The sequence below is a fragment of the Euphorbia lathyris genome, chromosome 7, assembly GCF_963576675.1.
Source record: "Euphorbia lathyris chromosome 7, ddEupLath1.1, whole genome shotgun sequence".
Lineage (NCBI taxonomy): Eukaryota > Viridiplantae > Streptophyta > Magnoliopsida > Malpighiales > Euphorbiaceae > Euphorbia > Euphorbia lathyris.
The window spans coordinates 45965798-45984613 of NC_088916.1; the positions used below are offsets into that span (position 1 = coordinate 45965798).

General features: G+C 33.3%; 1 pseudogene; it reads left to right on the forward strand.

Moving 5' to 3' along the window:
• The first annotated feature begins 2655 nt into the window (after positions 1-2655).
• On the forward strand, positions 2656-4292 carry LOC136236093 (cytochrome P450 CYP94D108-like; annotated as a pseudogene).
• Positions 4293-18816: the final 14524 nt, after the last annotated feature.

Here is an 18816-nt window from a genome sequence, read left to right on the forward strand (position 1 = left end):
GGGGCATCAGTCGCAGCAGGATTACTCCCCACATCAAGGACTAACCACAATTGGGGTGCCTTTGGGGCACCAATCGCAATCATTGAGGGTTAGAGGGCTTCTCCTCTCCTGCATTTTCACCTTTATTTCACGGGGGGTTCACATCTAAAAATTTCGCAACAAATATATTAATAACTTAAAAGGAGTTTAAAGTTTAAATATAGAAAAAAAAGTGAAATTGCCAGAAACTCAAATAAATGAAAATCATCAGGGAATTTTCTAATCATTAGCCACAACTTGTGTTTCCCAAAAGGGGGACCAACCGCGACTGATCACTTCCTTGGCACCATGGTTTGACTCGTTTTGGTAAAAAAAAAAGTCATTTTAAGTCGGTTTTACCATTATATTTATGTGAACTCCGATATATACACGATATATCAAAATATTAGGATGGCACGGCAAACAAAATGAAAATGGTTTGGAATGATTTGAAATAGATCGAAATCAATTTAAATGTATTTGAAAGTTGTTGAAATTGGGTAAAAAATAGGTGAAAATGAACAAAATGTGAAATATTTGGGTTTAGAACCCATTTTTTACCCTCAAAGACTTACCATTCTCTATATGAGGATGCTCCATAAGGTGTCAAGAGATGAAATGGGGGTTCTTTTCACTTTTGCTCACTAAAATAATCATTTTTAAGTTTAAATCACATAGTTTAAACTTCTAAAATGCCTAACATTGTTTCTGAAACTTTGGACCCTCTTAAGACTTTGAAATGGTAGAAATAAAGCTCTTGAGTGGTTTGTAATTCCCCCTCTAGTGTAATCAGAACGGGTCAATTTATAGGTGAAATGATATAAAAAAACATAAGAAAACGATATTTTTCAATCACCATTTATAGCCATTAACACCACCGATCAATACCTAGTCAAAATGAGGTTTTTCCTAGTCATTCGAATATTAACACACGCAAAAAAAAAACTCTCTAATTCGATCATAAGATCGAAATTCAATTTTTTGGTCATCCTAACAAGTGACTGACCGCGGATGGTACCAAAATTGGGTGATCGGTCAGGGCCAATGAAGGCTTTAGGAGTACCCTGTAACTTTTCGAACTTCGTCATGTCGTAACTCTCTCATCTGATGTCGGAATCGATTGTTGTTAGTTGCACTGAAACCGTTAAAACTAAGAGAACAACTCCCTATAAGAGATCTAAGGCTAATTATCATTTCCTCGTAACTGGTGGGTCCTACACTTTTAGGGCAGTTTCAAGAACTACCCACATGCATCCTAACTTCCACATGTTATAACTTTTATGTTCGATGTTGGAATCGAACATACTTAGTGTCGTTAGAAAGCTTGTGAGGGGTATTATGACTCTCACTAATCGTAAGACAAATTTTAACCTTATCAAAAGTCAACTTTCAATGCTAAGTACCAACTTTTTGGGTTATGGCCGATATTTTCGCAGGTTGTGACTTTCTCGTTAGATCTCCAATTTAGGCGTATTCATGGTGTTAAAAAGCTATTGAAGTCTATTGTAAGACTATGAATACTTTGAACCTAACTTGAATTCGGTAGAAAAAAGGTTGACTTTTTAACCTCAATCTTGATAGTTTGATTTCCATTGTAAGTCTATTGACATTCTGGATCTCCTTTCCACTGGATATCATCATAGAATACAGATTCCATTATAAACAATTAAAAAAATATTTATATTGTCTCCTAAATAAATGCTTAATTTTATTAGAACAACAAAATAGCAACAAAAAAATATTACTCCTATACATTTTATTAATTTATTTATAAACTTAAACCACTATTTGACTGAATCCTAAATTATATGAATAATTTGATTTCATATAAATTGTTAACTTATCTTAATATAATCCAACATTTATTACTCTCTAGTAAAATGTACATCTTAAACATGTATTTATATATATATATAGGTGAGATCCAGTGTGACAATGGGTTAGGGTGTGACAATTAGCTTATTTTGTGACATAACAAAACTACGTAGTTTTGATGATAATTGAAAAGGGCAAGGTGACAAATTTGTAAATAAAAAGCAAGAAATGATAGAAAATATTGTTTTATTTCTTTTCTTTAAAATAAATTTTTCCAATATTTCTAACCTCGTTTTTCGAAAATTTTTATACTATTAGACTCGTCTAAATTAGACAGTCATTTTAAGATCCATGAGGCTCAAGTAAAAAAAATTCCGGTGAACGGAATCCGGGTGGGCGTTTTCTGGCGAAAACAAAATGCCCAGAAAATTCTCAAAAATTTTCAGAAAATGTAAAACATTATTCTGAGAAACTTTAATTCTTGGGATGAAGCGATATTTCTTACGGTTTAGTCCCAATAAAACTTGTTCCTTAATTTTATCCATTTTACATGCTTCAACAATTTGTTGGGTCAAAACCGTAAGGAATATCATTTTGAACCAAGAATTAAAGTTTCTTAAAATGATGTTTTACATGTTTTGGAATTTTTTGATAATTTTCTGGGTATGTTTTTTATCATACTTACATTATTCCGATAGTGTACGAAATTGTTCGGGTAAATTACATACGTGGTGTACAACCTTTACCTGTTTTCACACTTTGGTGTACAACCTTTAATTTTACACACTAAAGTATACAAACTTCAGATGACTTCCCACTAAAATGTACAGCCGGTAATTGTGACCGGTCTACCCAAAGTCAACGTGCCACATCATCATTTTCATCGTACCCATTATAAAAAGTGGGGTCCACTCGTTATGAAATTATAAAAATACCCTTTACCCTTGTATAATTACTAAAAATGTCATTGTCTTCTTCCTTCCTCCCATTTTTCTCCATCCTTCTTTTTCCCTTTCTCTCTCTAAATCTTCTCTCTCTAACTCCTCCCTCTAAGTCTCTCTCCCCGTCTTCATCTACAGGAAATCCTTTCAAGCCAAGTGCGTGTCACAAATCACAGCACATGCTTTGAATTTGAATTTGATAAGATGTCTTATCTTCTTATTCCATTACCAGCAAAAACTTGAACTCATAGCTCTGCTTCAACAAGATTGATTCCTCTCCTCGAAAGAGCTTCAAAACCGAATTAGGAATTGGATTTGCAGGAGATTTTAGAGAGGTTTGCGTTTGATAATATTTATATACTTGCTTTCAATGTCGATCCGCGGCGACGGTGTTGCTATCGGTGAGTTTATGAAAGCATTTGAAGAAGCAACCACGCTTAGCGCCAGAAGATTTTTGCACGCAGCTCCATTTTTATGGAAAATCAGTAAGTTTTTTGATATCGGAGAAGAGAAATCACTCCAAAAATCGATTAAGATAATCCATGAATTTGCCGACGAGATAATTAAATCTGAATAGCAAAAAGAACTGAGAATCAAAATGACGATTTAGATTTACTCTCCCGTTTTATCCAAAACGACGACAGTAACTCACCGGAATTTCTCCGAGATATAGTCATCAGCTTCATTCTTGCCGGCAGAGACACCACTTCCGCAACTTTAACCTGGTTTTTCTGGCTACTATCATCAAATCCACAAGTGGAAAGAAAAATACTAACCGAACTCAGAATCGATCAGAGCAAGAACTGGAAAAATCACCGGCGACGGAGAAACGTTCAGTTTCGAAGAGCTGAAAGACATGAACTACTTACAGGCAACATTCATTGGGAAAAATTGGTTCGTGGCTTACCACATGTATGTAATGGGGAGGATGGAGGGACTATGGGGGGAAAGTTGCTGCAAATATTTGCTGGAGAGATGGCTAGATGATGATGGAATTTGCAGGCAAGAAAATCCGTTTAAGTTTTCGGTGTTTAATGCCGGACCGAGAATGTGTTTAGGTAAAGACGTGAGAGAGAGGAGCGAGAGACTTAGAGAGAGAAGATTTAGAGAGAGAAAGGGAAGGAGAAAAATGGAGAAAAATTGGAGGAAGGAAGAAGATAATGATATTTTGGTAATTATATAAGGGTAAAGGGTATTTTTATAATTTCATAAAGAGCGGGCCTCAATTTTTATAATGGGTAGGATGAAAATGATGATGTGGCACGTTGACTTCTGGTTGACCGGTCATAATTACCGGCTGTACACTCTAGTGAGATGTTATCTGAAGTTTGTACATTTTAGTGTGCAAAATTAAAGGTTGTACAACAAAGTGTGAAAACAGGTAAAGGTTGTACACCACGTATGTAATTTACCCGAAATTGTTTCAAATCAGTGTACCATTTGTTCCAACATAATACTCATATTGTTCCAACAGAATAAATCAGCGTACCAATTTTTCCAACAACATAGTTTTATTATTCCAGCATAATACTTATATTGTTCCAATATAATAAATCAGTTTATCAATTATTCCAAATCAATTTTATTATCTATGTCTTCAATTTCATTTTTGTTTCTTAGTATTTAATATAGTATCTTCAAATTTATACTAGTGATATTATTTAGAAAATAATTTTAATTCTTATATTCTTCCAACAGAATAATTATATTGTTCTAACAGAATATTATATTGTTCCAACAGAATTGTTATATGTTCCGACAAAATATTGCAACACATAATGCTGAAAGGTAAGACCAAAATGTGCCCAGAAAATTATCAAAAAATTCTAAAATATGTAAAACATCATTTTAAGAAACTTTAATTCTTGACTCAAAATGAGATTTCTTACGGTTTTGACCCAATAAATTGTTGAAACATGTAAAATGGATAAAATTAAGGAAATTGTTTTATTAGGACTAAACCGTAAGAAATCCTACTTCGACCCACGAATTAAAGTTTCTCAAAATAATGTTTTACATTTTCTGGAATTTTTTGAGAATTTTCTGGGTACTTTCTGTTTTCTCGCCGGAAAACGCCCACCTAATCGCCGGATTCCGTTTCTTTGGGACTAAACCGTAAGAAATATCACTTTGAGTCAAGAATTAAAGTTTCTCAGAATAATATTTTACATTTTTTGAAAATTTTTGAAAATTTTCTGGGTATTTGTTTTCTCACAGAAAAACAAATCGCCGGATTCTATTCACCGGAATTTTTTTACCTGAGCTTATGGGATCTTAAAATGACCGTCTAATTAAGACGAGTCCAAATGTATAAAATTTTTTGAAAAACGAGATTGGAAAAGTCGGAAAAATGCATTTAAAAAAAAAGAAATAAAACAATTTTCTCTTCCCTTTTATTTACAAATTTGCCACATTCCCCTTGTTAATTATAAAATTGGTCATTGTCACATAATAAGGCTTGTCGCACCATAAGAAATGTGTCACACATGATCTCTCATATATATATATACACGCGGTGATGTGTTACAATCTGAATTAAGTTAGTTGCGATTTTGTAGGTACATGAAAAAAGATAGGAAAATGATCAATGAGGGATCAAGGACCGATGTCCTGTTCCGATGGTCAAGCCAGTGATATTGAATAGTATGCAACTTAAATGAATGAATTGAATATCTTTTTAGTGTACTAAATACCTTTATTTACTGGATGATCAAGTTGTATATCTTAAATGAGAGTTTAGCTTGACTTGGTCGTCACTCAAATGGTGAAAGTCTAATGTCAATAAGAAATGATTCTGCAAATCACAGCATCGGACGCGAATATGAATGTACATAACCTTGAAGTCTTTTTTAATTGGTTCATGTGGCTCGACCGTTATTGTTTCGGGGAAAAATATCTTATTAAACCAAGTGTAATGTGATTTTTTTAAAGTAACACGTGTAATGTGATTAATTGTATTGGTTTGTATATTTTGTAGATAACAAAATGTAACTTGAATACTAGTTTATTTGAATGGATTGAACTAAAAATAGTAAATCCTAAGTTAATTTGGGCAATTTTGATACTAACTAAATTTCAATCAAATTAATTTGATTTGATTTTTTATGCTATAAATTAAATAGATTCCAGAACCTTTTATGCTTAAAAAGAATTATTTGTTTTTTTCCCATAAACTTTTCAAAGTCGTGTATATATATGACTATGTAAATAGACAAAAGCAGGGCCCTACTATAACATACTTTTTTTTATACAACATTTTCGACCAACTGAATCTCTGTGGACGAATGTGAAATATTTATAAGAGCATAAGCAACAGCAATTAATTAGACGTGTTATGTACTTTTAAAGGAAGCTAGCTGGGAATCGGCTTTCAGATTTCATGACTGTTACTTCTTCTAGCTTTTTTTCAAAAAGAATAAAAAATTAAAATTCCAGAAACATCCCGATAATATAATCTGTCATCCGTATCTTGTTCTAGAACCAAAAATCATTTAATTGGGTGAATAATATTTTTATTCTCTAATTAGTTATGCCATAAATAATCACTTCAAATCTGACCTCTTTCATTTATACAGTTCCATATCGTCTGTTTTTTTTGAGTGAAACTGAGTTTCAAGGAGGTAAGGAAGAAGGTTAATCCCAATTAGGTTAGCACTAACCAAACCCCGATCAATAAAGCAAAAAACTTTATTAAAAGGAAAAAAGAAAAGTACAATACAATCAAGGTAAATGCATATTTAACAAAGCGAAAATACAATGTCCTATTTGCATCTCTAAACACAGTATTAGAGCAAAAATAAGGAAAAGAGTTCCACCAACAGTCAGAGGTAGCTGTGACAGCAAACTTGGAAAGACAATCTGCAACAGCATTTCCCTCCCTAAACACATGAGAAATTCGAACTGCACGAGTACGAATGTCAAGACAAATCAACCAATCCGAAAGAAGGCTCCAATGAACATTTATCGATCTCGATTTCAGTAACTTAATCGCATAGATTGAGTCACTCTCAATGCACAAAGGAAACCAATTCCGCTCAACTGCTTTGAGGATAGCAATGGTCATCGCTTTCAACTCAGCCATATAAGCTTGTTGTTGCCCCAAAGGATGCGCAAAACAAGCTAAAGGAAACCCACAGAAAGTCCGAAAAATTCCGCCGGCGCCCGCACCCGTCAAGCCTGCTGCCCTGTCGGTGTTAACTTTAATCCACCGCTGAGGAGGGGGCTGCCATTTCAGAGAGAATACAGTAAGAACCGGCCGAGCAATCCCCTTCATCCCAATACATATATCGTCTGTTATCTTATGGGCTAATTAGCACGCAACTAAAATTTATTCATTCCATTTTCTAATATATACTTTTGTTTTATCATTTTCTAACCATCTAAAATTCCTAATATCATTTTGGAGGGTATGTGATGTGTTTATAACAATATATAAAGTTTAAATCATATTTACGTAATAATTGTGTTAGTGATATTTTATGAATATGCTAATTTCAATCTTGTTACGTGTGGTTTGGATGCGAGCGTGTCAAGGAAATTAATTTTCAATTAAGGTATATGGTTAAGTTCGTGGATTTAAGCCAACAACTTGAAATCTAAACAAAACGATGGACAAGAGACGCAATAATGGAAAAAGTCCATATTGGCTCTCTAGCGCCGTTATGAAAATTTGCTAAATAGTTAATTTTATTTAAGCTATTACTGGTAAGTAAAATGCGAATAAATAAAGGAAAATAAAAGTGCGAAATTGACACCAGATTTGGTAAAAAAATAATAATATGTATTGGTGTAAATGGAGGTCTGAATGCACGTGTGTTTGAGATAAATAATTATAATTGAAATCTCTATACCAACATATAACTGAACAATTGCAAAATAAAACCAAAACAATTTAATAACACATGCAGGAATCGAATTGCATTAAATACAATGACGATAATGAAAATTGAAATTCAAACCACAAACTTGGAGCCACAGTCGGCTATCTCGACGAGGCGTTGAATTGATGTTGACTTTGGATTCATGAACACTTCGAGAAGTTGGCAAAGGACGGGGCTGACTTCGTTTGCGGATTTCTGACTCGAGCGATATTTGAGCGTATCGAAAGTGGCACGAGTAATTAAAGTCAGGGGCAGATTTGGACTAAACTTTGGATGACTCATATGAGAGTTTTCGGACACGGAATTGAGTAAATCAAAAGGCTAAAATGAACTTCAGAAAGTCAAGAATGAGTTTATGTAAAAACCGGGGATAGAAACGGACTTTAAAGGCTCGGAAACGTGAAAAATAAATAAGCGGAGAATTTGTAAAAGTTGGGCAGATTGTGTAAAAGAATTTTAAGTGCAAAGATTAGCCTGTAAAATGGGTTTCCGGATACAGAATCAAGTAAAGGAAAGGCTAAATTGAAGTTCAAGGCATTAGGAGCGAATGTTTATAAAAGATCGAGAGCAAAAACAGACTTAAAATGGTTTGAAATGGGAACGGAAATATGTTAGACGAAAACTATAAAACTTGACAGAAAATGATTTTAATGAACTTCTAACTGAGTAGTTTTTGGCTTAAGAATTGGTAATTAAAGGTAAGGAACTTGAAAATATGTTGCTAAAGGATTGAATTGAAGTTAAAACGAACTCGAAAAGTGAAATCCAAGCTAGGAATTATGAAAAACAAAGCCTAAAAAGTTCTAGGAAGAATTTGACATAACGTATTTGTCGGTTGATTGGTTGATGTTTGGGATGGTTACTTTGGGGTCTATTTATAGTTTTTTTCATGATTTATTGAATGAATAAGTTGCACAATTCCCTTAAATTTCTCTCATATTTTACCCACTATTTAGTTTCATCCTTCAAGGCCTAATTTTGCTCCATGTTGTACTATTTCATCTCACTTCTTCTGGATTTAAGGCTTAGTGTATGGTAGGTAGTGAATGACCTTTTGCACATGTGCCAAAGATGTATCAGACTAGAGTGGTTAGTCTTTGATTTGGTTGTTGGCTTATCGCGGTGCATCTCACGGTCCAAAATCGTCGAGCCATATGTAGATAGGTTGCTGGAAATTCACGCCACACGACGTGTGGAATAGGTCACACAGTGTGTGACTTTCTTCCACGCACTCTTTTTATGTTGTTTTATGCTTCACACGTCGTGTGAGTTATGCCACACGGCGTATGAATTAGTAAATCTTGGACATGAATTTCAAATTCACACCCACACGTTGTATGGTTGTTCCACATGTCATGTGAGTGGCTTCGTTTGCTTGGTGGTAGGCTCACATAGTTCACACGGCGTGTGGATTTAGCCACAAGGCGTGTGAACCATTTTTCTTGAACTATATTTTAAAATTTATTATATAGTTTTTATTTACATATATTTGAAAAATAAAATTTTATTTTGAGGACCAACAATTTGTACTTTTATTACCTTTATTAATAAAAGCGACATTAAAACAGGAAAGAATATAAAAATAATTTCAAATATTCGTGTCATTTTTGGATTAGAATGTCAACCCTAACCTAATTTAAGAATTTGCGTGTCAATTTCATACCAACCCAAAATGACACATTACCTATTAAATTAATCCAAACACTAAAATTAGGTGTCGATTTGTGTCGTGTAACCAGTCGTGTGTACTTTTGTCACTTCTAATTGACAGTTCTTTGTAACATTTGACGTTCCTTGAAAATGATGGTTGACATTCTCTGACCTTTCTTGGTGGAATTTCCTCTTACAATATGGGAAGATTGTTCTTCCTACAAATACTCTAATGTTAAAGTCAATAAACATAGTGACTGTTGTGTTCCCTTTTCTCAAAAAATAAATTCAACCCCTTTAGCATCAAATGAGAATCTATTTATGGGCTCAAGAGTCGAGGTTACATTTGGAAGTTAAACCATGTAGAACGTGGATACATGAAGAGTTGAAGGTAACTAGAAGGTGAAGTATAAGTTACTTTAATAAATGTATTTACGTTATTAAACGTGATTACAGCTAAAGAACTATTACTAATTGCTAAGGGTGTGGTGGATGATTAATTATGTGGTGGATGATTAATTATGTATATGAGTATAATTATCATCTTTTTATTGGTAAGGTCGGTGTTGGATTTCCATGTCAAATGAAAGACCCCTCATACACATTTTGTGCTCATTTGTTTCCATTTTTCAAAATTACTTTTTGTGTTTTAATTCTAAACTGGAGATAAAAAAATGTTTAGTAAAATTTCGAAAAGCTGTTTTTAGCATAAAAATCAACTAATATCTACTAAATATCAGCAATAGCTAATAAGAACAGCACACAACAATAGTTGAACCAAACAGATTATTTGACACATATAATGTGACCCTATATATCATGAATTTTCTAGATGTGATCAAAATAGATATGTTAAAATATGTGTGAAGTTCTCTCCACTTGATATGGAAGTCGATGACGGTATAAAGATCTCATTGGCAACACAAAATAACAAGAAATTATTAGAAGTCATGAGTCCTCCACTTGATATGGAAGTCGATGACTTTATAAAAACCTCATTGGCGACACAAAATGATAAGAAATTATTAAAAGCATCGGGTTTTCCAATAGACGATCTACCAAATGGATAACCCTCTATACATATTTTAATAGGCACAGATTGAACGTACTCATGTTATAAGAATTCTATTATTATTATATTTTATTAGGTTATAGTACTCATGTTAAAATATGTATGTATAATGGAGATTTACTTGCCTAATATAAGAAATCGAAAATAACATTTGAAAGACAAAAAGAAATTGGTTGCGTGGGAACAAAATTGGAGGGGCCATTGCTTCAAAACGACACATGCACATTTGTCATTTTGTAGATGACTAAAGGTTAGTAGCCATATTAAGCATCCAAGTAGGAAGTAGCAAAATTCGTTACATACTTTTAACTATAGGCATAGCATAACATGTCACAAAATGAAAGACGCTTCTATATAAATGTTTAAAACGATAAAAACATGCCAGCAATACAAATTTAACTACAATTATTTCTTTTCAAAAAAAAAAAAAAAACTACAATTAATTAAAATTCCCCTTCTTATTATAGACAGTATCAATCATTGGGCTTCAGCCCAACCTCATGACCTATTGGACTCGTTTCATTGTTTGTCCATGCTTTGATGGATATTAATACCTTCAAATTTGAAGGGCTTAATACATCATTTGCCCAATAAATATAGAAATTCACTTTTGAAAAACTATTTACAACTATGTCAAATCATAATTTTGAATTATGTCAAACTAATAAAATTATTATTTTTAAAGATTAAAGTTTATAAATTATGGGTCTAGAATATATTGTCAAGAATTTGGGATTTATGAATTAAGGTTTAAATTTTTTAAATTAGATGTAAAAGCATATTTTATTTGATATTTATAGAAAAAATGACATATTAAGAATTAAATTTCATAATATGATTTAGTTGTAATTTTGTAGTCAATGATGATATTTATGTAAAAAGCCCTAAAATATTGATACAATTATTTTATATCCCTCTTATTATAGACAGTATCAATCATTGGGCTTCAGCCCATCTCATGGCCTATTGGACTCGTTTCATTGTTTATCCATGCTTTGCTAGATATTAATACCTTCAAATTTGAAGAGGTTGCCAATGCCATTCAAGTTATTATGTTAAAATTATAACATAAATACAATAATATTCAGGGGCGGAGCCAGCCCAGAGCTCGAGAGGTTGGTGCCTCCCGCTCACCAGCTCCACTCTTAATTTGTCGTGGTTTCGTCCTTTGAAGCCCTCTTAACATTCGTTTATATACGTTTTATATAGTATTTTATTAATATTAAAGTAGATAAGATGGTTTAATGTTCAATATATATATGTTTTAATCAAAAGGTTACAGGTTTAAATTATATGAATAACATTTTATTTTATGAAGTTTTTATTTATTTGAACTTTATTTTTTAATAATTATAGAACTACGTTAGTATTATTAATTAATTTCAATAGATTCTTTATTTTCATAACACGTTTTAACTCATTTTTATTATATTTCTTTTCCATTAAAAAATTAAATTTTTATTTTTGAAACTCAAATAACTTAATTTCTAAATTAAATTTTAGTTTATAAAAAATTTAAAACTAAAAATAAAAAAAAAGTGTAAAAAGTATTTCAATTTTATAGATTTTAGCGTTTCACTTATAGAAAATTAAATATGTCTACTCTTTTCACGTTGGACATTTTTAATTTTTTTAGCAATACACCAAACGACGATGTTTTAACGTGTTGGATGCTAAAAAAACTGTCTAACCCTAACAAGTTGGACTTTGAAAAAATTATCCCCAACCGTACGACTAAAATTAACCTCCCAAATATAAATTTGTGGCTTCAGCACTAATAACAATAATAATTGTATCGTATCAATTAAAACATGTATTGTCGTATTAAAATTACAACCTTTGTTCAAGTTATTCTATCTAATACACATTTTAAGTGACTTCTTTTCTAATTTAATTTTATTGTATAGTTAAGCTATTGGAGTCTTGGAGACTTTTAACTCAAGATAACCTTAAATGAAAATAATGTACAACTTTTTAATCCATGCTCTACCAATATATATTTAGTATTAATTTTCAAAATGATTGCTTGGCAATTTCTAAATTCATGCTCAAATCATCATTGATGCCTTATGCGGGAACCATGTGCCACCAGACTTCTTTGAGCCATCTCTATGAGGACGTCTTATGTTTTAGTTCGAGTTTTGCTAACTGTACTTTTAAGTTTATCCATCGAGAAGATAATATATCCACTAATAATTTGGCACTTTAGGCTAGGAACATTTCCTATCCAATGGTGTTTATCAGTGGCGGAACCAAGAGGGGACAAGTTGGGGCTGAATATTTTTAAAGAGTATAAGGCAGCCTCGGGGCAGGCTGTCCACATTCAAAAACCGGGCATATTCTTCAGTAAAGTGGTTCACGTTGATCTTCAGGGTGCGATTTGCTCCATTTTGAATGTCTACGCTACGTTGAACATGGGTAAATATCTGGAGTTGCCATCACTAATTGGCCGGTCCAAGAAGAATATCTTTAGTCTTCTAACAACCCGGTTAAAGAAGCGATTAGCGAGTTGGAGTTACCGCTTTCTGTCTAATGTAGGGAAAGAGGTTCTGTTGAAATTAGTTGCACAGGCACTACCAACTTTCTACATTAGTGCTTTTTTAATCCCTAAATCTATCTGCTATGAGCTTCAAAAAATTATGAACTCCTTTTGGTGGGGTACAAAGAGTAATGGGAGGAAAAATATCCACTAGGTACGATGGGAGGGGTTGAGTGTCCGCAAAGAGAAAGACGAGCTCGGGTTTAGGGACTTACACGATTATAATTCAGCCCTCTTGGGTAAGCAGGGCTAGAAGTTCATTCATCAACCACACATGTTGGTTAATAAGATCTTTAAAGCTAAATATTTTTCGAAGGATTCTTTCCTTTCTTCCAAACTAGGCAATAATCCTAGCTACGTTTAGAGGAGTGTGTGGATGTCTAGAGATGTTCTTAGGCGTGGGGTGAGATGGAGAATTGGGAAGGGTCAAAAGGTCAAGATTTGGGAAATGCATGGCTCAATCATGATGGGGATTTTGTCGTCCATACACCTAGGTCGGAGGGCATGGAAAATGAGTTGGTTGGTAGCCTCATCAACAGGGAGACGCGACTCTAGGATAGGGGCGGAGTAAATAACATATTTGAACACTGGGATGTTGTTGTAATTCTAAAGACAATACTTCCATGGCAGACGGGGTATGCTGAGCTGATATGGCACTACAAACGGAATGGATTATACTTCGTTTTAAATCTGGGTACAAAATGTTGGAGGATAACCAGAGTTAAAGGGGTAGTGAGGTGGGGTGGCATAGGCTATAGAGGTTGGAAGTCCCGCCGAAGTTTAGGAATTTTTTATGGAAGATTGGGGAACAAGTTCTCCCTACCCGATGGTGTTTACAGAATAAACATATCGATATGCCTATTACATGTTCGATGTGCAGTGTAAACATTGAACATGATAGACACCTCTTCCTTGCATGCCCATATGCGACAACCTACTGGTAGGGGTGCACATGGTCGGTTAACCAGTCCATTAAGCTTAATTCGGTCGGTTAACCATTTGATCGGTTTTTTAAAATCATTAACCATACACTAGTCCACTTAATTCGGTTAACCATTAATCGGTTAACCAATTATTTCGGTCGGTTAACCTTTTATTCGGTTTCTAACCATTAGTAACTAAAAATAAAAATAATTAAATAATTCTAATTTTTATTGTGAGTGGGATAGTGGATCAGTAGCGAGTTGGAGATTAATAGCGAAAAGAGAGATATGCGTGCATTGTGTATGTGTGAACTATGCACTAGAGAGTGAATGAGGTGGAGAAATGGTAGTAGAAACTAAAAAATATGAACCAAATAAAAATAAAAATAGGATTCAATTTTAATTCAGAAACTTATTTTTATTTTCATCCTATTTTTATTTTTATTTGGTTCATATTTTTTTTGATAATCTCGTGCATTGTGTATGTTGTTTATATTGGATAAGTTTATGCTGCAAAATTGGATGAGATAAACGCTAGAATTGGATAAGTTTCTTATTTCTATTTTGATAATCTCGGACATTGTGTATGTTGTTTATTATATGATTTAAGTATCTTATTGTTTTATCTTTATTTTTTTTGTTACGAGATTATCTTTATTTTGAAAGTTCGTTTTTCATATGTTCTTTCCTTTTTCTTCAACAAACATCACTAAGTATATAGTTAATTAGATAAGTATAATTAATTATTTAACTAATTAATAATTAATATAGTTGGATAATATATAATTATATAAATATAAATAAATATATTCTTATTTTTTAATATTTAATTGAGATTCGGTCGGTTTCGGTTAACCGCGGTTTTTGAAATAAGAAAACCGTAACCGTAACCATTAACCATTATTTTTAAAATTAAAAACCGTACACTAGTCCATCGGTTTTGGTTAACCTTATTTTCGGTTTGGTTTCGGTTTGGTTTTTCGGTTTTTCGGATTTTTGGATTTTTGTGTGCACCCCTACCTACTGGGACTGGGCGGGGAGTAGCTGTCCGAGTTTAGACGATATGGAAGACGGAAATTGGTTACGACAGATTATTAGAGCAGCTTATACAAAGTGTGTGATTGACCTGGCGTTGGTTCTTTGGGTGGTATGGACCTAACGGAACCGTATCATTTGGGATGGAAGGTGTAGTGTCACAAACAGCCATGACAATAGCCCAACTTATTTTTTCTTCCTGGAACCAGGTGAGGGTGGCTGAACGGCTTCGATTGAGCAGGTGTAATGTCCCAAGACCAAACAGCCAGGCAGGATGGCAGCGACTAGCTTCGAGCTGGTGGTAGTGCAATTTAGACGGCTCGATTTTTGCTAAGGCAAACAAATGCAGCATGGGTGCTCCTATCAGGAGTGGTGAGGTGGTTTCGTTCTACGGTGCTCACTATAATGAGTGTTTGATCTAGGGTATGCGGAAGCCATTGCACTTAGACACACCCTGGTTTGGCTCTCCTTGTTCCATCTTAATCTAGTGGTGGTGGAAATGGATGCACAAGTGATCGTACACCAGCTACAATCGAATCAACATGATATCTCTAATATTGGAGGTATTGTACAGGAGTGTAGAGATCTTTTAACTCAAAATGTAGACTTTCATGTGTTTTTGTTCCTAGGCTAGCGAATGAGGCTGCTCGCGCAATTGCAATGCATGCTTTATCCTATGCTAGCTGCAATTCTTCGGCTCCTATCCCTATTTGGTTAAAGACCATTATTTGTAAGGATTTGTTCGGTACTGATGAATAAAATATGAGGTATTTCTTAAAAAAAGTTACATACTTATTAGACTTATCATACTTCATGACTTCTGATATTATTGAAAAAGTGACGGGTAGAAGTGTAACTATATGATTCTAATGGAGACATCAGCCCTGTTTGGTAAATAGCGTTTTGGGATAAAAAGAGCGGTTTTGACCAACTTTAGAGGTTTGACCATTGAAACCGCTAATTGGAGTGTTTGGTGAAGAGAGGTTTGGGAGAGAGTTTTGGGATGAAAACGCTAATTTAGAAAAAGCTCTTAAAAAGAGCTTTTTCAATTAGCGTTTTGCAATATTAAAATTAATAGACTTCTTTAACCCTAATAAATAGACTCACTCTTCTCCTGCGCCAAAATTAATGCCCTTATTCGTCTTTTTGCACAAACCGCTGTTATCAATCAGCTAATTTTTACCAAACAGGTCTACACAATCAGCTAATTAAATCAGCTAATGTAATCAGTTAACAGCTAATTCCCAAACATGGCCATCAACTATGTATTTACTTTGTGAAAATGAGTCTGACTTGGCTATAATTGGCCGATATTAATGACTATATATTTTTTTTTATTGATATTTTGAAAATTTTGTTGTTGAGTATTTGAGCCCCGGGTCAATCAGGATCATAGTTCCGCCACTAGTGTTTATTGAGGATTGCCCGGCTTGTATTTGAGATTCGGTGTATAATGATGCCGTTAAGCTTTGATCTATCAAATATTTCTCCATAAAAAAATAACTAAATAAATGCCAACTCTTTTAAAAAAAAAATCTCAACTCTTTGTCCTTAAATTCACATTTGTCCATTGAATAGTATTAATCGTTTTTCTCTCTATCCTAACAAATATATTTAAATATCACTGAACTTGTTTTTTTGAAGCAGAAAATATTACTGAACTTAGTTTAGTTATTATTTATTTATTTATTACATAGAATAAATTGATATATTATTTAGTGGGTTGTTAAATACCGTCCCCTTTTTATTAGTTACCGTCCTCATTTGGACTTTTTTTTCCATTCTCATAATTTTGATCAAAAACTAAAAATTGTCTCTCCAAAATCCCAAATTCGAACAACAATAATTGAAATTATGAAAATAATTGATGTGTGACAACCTGAATCCCGTAAATGGATGATTACACAATATTTGTCGGTGAATTATTTAAAATAATATTTTAAAAATACATCACCGACACATATGGGTCGGTAATGTTATCGGAATGTCCGACGGAAGTCACCGACTAAAGGTAGTCGGTATTTCCGACACAAAACACCGACCCGAAATTGTGTTGGCGATTTGTTGTGTTGGTAAAAATTTGTCGCAGCAGCTTACCTACGAGGTCAACGCCAACACATTGGATTGCGTCGGTCTTCCGTCGGTAATGATGATCACCGACACAATTTTGGTTATCACCGACAGATTCTTCCGTCGGTGATAGCGTTTTTTCTTGTAGTGTTAGGCTTCCTAATTATCTAATAACTCAATTAGATAAAATCCATTGTAAGTGAATATTTTCTGCATCTCCCACTCGCATGTATTATATTCATGTATCTAATCTTTTTTTCATATTTGCAAACATATAGTGCGACTAGCATATTATTGATGCCATCAATGCTATATACTTATTAGTGATATGCATCATCTCAATAGCGGAATACTATGTTATATCCTATTGCAAAAGGTATCGAAATGTTGTATATCATTATCCCATATTTCATATTCCCTGTAACTTTTTTTAGATCTTTATAGTTTTCTATTTTTACAAGTGTACACCTCAGACAACTGTTTGGACTATGAAACATAAAAACTTGAAATGGTTAAATGATAATCATTTCTTTCAACTTTATTCCTTCCATCATATTTTTAATTCACTTATCTAATCGGTCATTTTCGAGATGAATTATCACATAGCCCATGAGAGATTCCATCTAAAACAACCACATTTAAATTAGACTTTCAGAATAAACTAAGATCCTAAGGAAAACTTTTCGTAAATAATAATAAGTTGGGTTAATTCCAAAAAGAAAACCTTGTGATTACATTGATTTACAGATGAAGGACTATGATTTTTTTTCTTATCAAAACGAGGACTGTGCTTGTTGCCATTTGCAAAATCAAGGACTTTTGGATTGACATTCCCAATTTGGCCGTTAACGACCTCTAAATAAATAAAAAATCAAGAATTAAGCTGTTTAGTATCACATTTACTGTGGAATATTTTTTATTTTCTAAAATCATCATTTTTGGAACTTTTTCTCTCTAAACATTAACTTCTCTTTTCTCCCCAAACAACACCTAAATGACCTCAAAACTAACAAATTGAATAATTAAAGTTGCTTAGAATATCATTAAATTCTTAGAATTTTCTATTAAGATCATTAATAGTGAAATTGGTAGTGTCAGTTTAAAAGTCCTTGATTTTGCAAATGGCGACAAACACATTCCTCGTTTTGACAACAAAAAAACCACAATCATTCATTTGCAAATTAGTAGATTTTTTTTAATTAACCTTGATAATTTTAGTTGCAAAATTAGTCTTGCACTAGGAAAAGTTGAGATCAGTGTTTTCAATCTTAGGGTGGCTCAACATACATGTGTTATGGTGTTGATTTCTCAGTCCTGAAGAAATTACATGTCCAAAACACCATACAGAAGCATCGGTTCAGATGCACCTAACATCTAACCTAAGTTCCTTTACTTTCAGAACAACTTTCGGTAATAGGATAAAAAGGGTATTCCATAACTTTATATTACAGATCAACATATGATCTTTTTCGTATATATGGAGATCTTGTCATTTAATGAAGGCAAAAAGTATAATTAAACCCTTGAACTTTATCTGTTTTAAAGATTAAACTCTTGATCAATTATTTTTCCACATTAATTCCTTGATAATTGATTCTGTTATGGTATATATAAAAAAAATTGATTCTGTTATGGTTTCGGTTATTATTTAATTTTTCCATCGAGTTTGGGCAAGACGAGCCTTTGAGGGATTCGACCTGTTGATGTGGATATTCTCACATCTGTGTGGACAAATAAAAAATAACTTTCTTGATTAGCGAGAGAAAGTAAAATGTAAAAAGAAATTACAGACGTCGATTTCCACTAAGTTCTTTCAAGCTGGAAATCGAGCTTGGAAGAACCTGTTAAAAATAGATTTTGATATTATGAGAGA